This window comes from Crotalus tigris, unplaced genomic scaffold, assembly GCF_016545835.1.
Source record: "Crotalus tigris isolate CLP2741 ecotype Arizona unplaced genomic scaffold, ASM1654583v1 scf7180000020598.85287, whole genome shotgun sequence".
Taxonomy (NCBI): Eukaryota; Metazoa; Chordata; class Lepidosauria; order Squamata; family Viperidae; genus Crotalus; species Crotalus tigris.
The window spans coordinates 69,078-72,544 of record NW_024098098.1 but is presented as its reverse complement, the minus strand read 5'-3'; positions in this window follow the sequence as shown (position 1 = coordinate 72,544).

Below are 3,467 nucleotides of genomic sequence, written 5' to 3'. Positions count from 1 at the left end.
CAAGCCATTTTGAATGGCTGTCAACAAGGACCAAGAAGAACTGGCCCTGAAAGGGCCCAGCGTAGTCAATGTGCACCCTAGACCATGGGGACTGTGTTTCCTCCCATCTATGCACAGGAGCTTGGGGCATCTCTGGGCGAGATCGTTGGCACAGGTGGCATGCGTGTACCTTAGCCTCAATATCTTTATCTAAAGCAGGCCACCACAAGTGGCTGCGTGCAAGAGCCTTCATACGAACAATGCCAGGATGACCCTCGTGGAGGGATTCTAAGACCCTAGTCCTCATTGAGGTGGGAATGACAACTCTGTTTCCCCAAAGCAGACAACCCTGAGAAAGGGACAGTTCGTTTCTTTTGGACCAGAAACTCTGAAACTCAGGACTAGGGCAGTGCTCAGGCCACCCGGACAGGACCCAGGAGCGGACACGTGAAAGTGTGTGATCTGTACCTGTTTCAGCGGTAACATCCCTGGCACTAAGAGGGAGCTCGGGCAAGGCTTGGATTGATAGAATGTTGACAGCTGGCGCGGGGTCAGCTTCTACTACTGGCAGAGGCAATCTACTGAGGCCATCAGCATGGCCCATTTCTTTCCCAGGCTTGTGGAGTAATGAAAAATCATATGCAGACAAGAAAATAGACCACCTAAGCATTCTAGGGGAAATGATGTGGGGAGTCTGCTTACATGTGGTAAACAGTCCCAGCAGAGGCTTATGGTCAGTGAAGACCGTGAAATGCCTGCCATATAGAAAATCGTGGAATTTTTTAATTCCAGCAACAACAGCCAGAGCCTCCCTGTCTATCTGAGCGTAGTTGCGCTCGGCAGAAGACAGTGTTCTGGAGTAGTATGCAATAGGAACCTGAGTTCCATCAGACCTGAGGTGACTCAGGACAGCTCCAACCCCGTAGGGGGACGCATCACAAGCGATGCACACAGGGAGAGACTCGTTGAAATGTGCAAGAACACTGTTAGAAGTGAGCAAGGCCTTGACTTCTTTAAAGCAAGCCTCATGCGCTTGTGACCACAGCCACACAGCCTGTTTGTCTAGTAGCCTGTGAAGAGGCTCAGCTACACTAGCTTTATGTGGAAGAAAAGAATTGTAGAAATTCAGGAGGCCTAGGAAGGCCTGAAGTTCGGCCTTAGACTTTGGCCTGGGTGCATCTAAAATAGCAGTTAGTTTGGATTCAGCAGGATGAATCCCAGCAGCATCAATTTTGAATCCCAGAAATTCAGTAGAAGGTACCCCAATCTGGCATTTGTCTTTTCTGAGCTTGAGGCCTGATTTCCTGAATCTTAACAGGACAGCCCTAAGCCTTTCAGCTAGAATGTGTGTGGAGTCTCCTGCAATCAAGACATCGTCAAAGTAGGGGCAGACCCCTGGTATACCTCGTAGTGTGTTTTCCATTACGCTTTGGAAAATCCCAGGAGCGACATTTACTCCAAACTGTAGCCTTTTTACTTTAAAGGCTCCCCTGTGGGTCACAATGGTCTGAGCTATGGCAGCATCATCATCAACAGGCAGCTGTTGATATGCTTGAGCTAGGTCAAGCTTTGCAAAAACACGCCCCCCCTTGAGAGAGGCCAGGATGTGACTGACCACAGGAACAGGATAGGCATGTTGCTGCAATGCCTTATTGAGTGTGCATTTGTAATCAGCACAAATGCGAATGTCCCCATTTGCCTTTAGAGGCGTGACAATGGGGGTCTCCCACGGGCTGGAATCAACAGGTTCTAGGATTCCCTGTTGGATTAGTTTGTCTAAGTTCAGTGTCAATCTTACTTTTTAAAGCAAAAGGGACCCTTCTTGCTTTAATCCTAATGGGAGTGACAGTGGGGTCTAGCTTTAAGGACACAGGTGGTCCTTTGAATGTGCCCAGCTGGGGGCTGAAAACATCTGCAAATTCTTGCAGACTTCCTGTAGGTCGAGTGTTTGTAAGCTATTGAGTCCTGTGACGTGTATCCCCAGGGCCTCAAACCAATCGAGTCCTATGAGACTCGTTCGTTCACCCCCTACTACTAATAAGTCTAGTGGACCTTCAAAACTCTTGTATTGCACGTTAAGGGTGGCCTCCCCCTTAACACACACTCTTGAGTTCTGAAAATCTGTTAATACAATATCAGAAGGCCTTAACTTGGCCTTAGACCCACTTCTGGAACAAATCTTCCTAAATGTATGCAATGAAATGATGGACAGGGCAGACCCTGTGTCTAGTTCCATAGATAATGGAACCCCTTGTAGCTTCACGTTGAGTGACAGCTTTTTCTTCATGGGCTTGTGTGTGCCTGTTCTACAGATGCTCCTTCGCGAAGCGCAAAAACCTACCCTATTCTGGCTGGGGAATCTGGTGCCCTTCAGGCATTCTTCTTGGGGTTGTGCCTTTCGTCGGCCCAGGCACACAGCTGCAATATGCCCTTGTTTACCGCATGCCCGGCAGGTAGCGGAGCGGAACTTGCAATCGGTTCTCCTGTGGCGACCTCCACAGCCGATGCACTTGAGTGGAGCCGAAGAGCTTCCCTTCTGGTTCTCTTCCCTCGCGGGGTGTAGACGGTCGACTTCCTCGTCCGGATCCTCCTCGGAGTTTCGTCGGACGTCTTCCTGGTGCACGGACGCACCCTCTGCACTGTTTCTGATCGGCCGCATGTTTTTGCCGGCGCCGCCTGCTGCTTCTTCTGCGGTGACTTCCCTTAAGGCGTCTTGGAAGGATAATTCTTCCTTTGCGAAAAGTCTCTGTTGTAGCTCGCGATGCCTTAACCCGCACACGAAATCGGTCCCTCAGTCGTTCCTCGAGGTCCTTGAACTCGCAGGGCTTGGCGGCCTTCCGTAACGCGGCGATGTATTCCTTGGCTGACTCACCGGACCGTTGATCTCTTTGTTCGAAGGTGTGGCGCCATGAGATAACGGACACCCTGTGGTTGAAGTGCTCCTTCAGCAGCTTCTTCAGGTCTGCGTAGCTTACAGACTCTACTGGGACAGGTGCTGCAAGGTTTTCTGCGATTTCGAAGGCGTCTTGGCCGCAAACGCAAAGCAGGGTGGCCGCCTTCAAGCTATCTTCCCTCACTTGGTTTGCCTTGAAGTAGTTCTCCATTCTGGATACGTAGGACTCCCACCGCTCTGGATGTGAGACGTCGAATTCCGAAAGCCTTCCGATTTTCGCCATCTTCGGATCTTCAGGAGACGGGTCTATCAGCCAGCCTACCCCCGAAGCGCACCGGATTGGCGGGCAGCTGCCGAGTCGACGCCGTTCCTCTTTCGCCGCTCAGGACTCCTTGGGTAAGCTTACACTTCTTCCTTTCCAGGTAGTGCAAGGCATCCCATCCTCGTCGCCAGTGTTGAGTCCGTGGCGGAAAACAGACACGAGAAGCAGCTGGAGTTCTCAGTTTCATTTATTCAGCGTTCAGCTTACAGGAAGATGGCTTCAGCCTCGCCCAAACGCCTCGCAGCCTCTTATATAGGCAACTCCCGGGTAAAT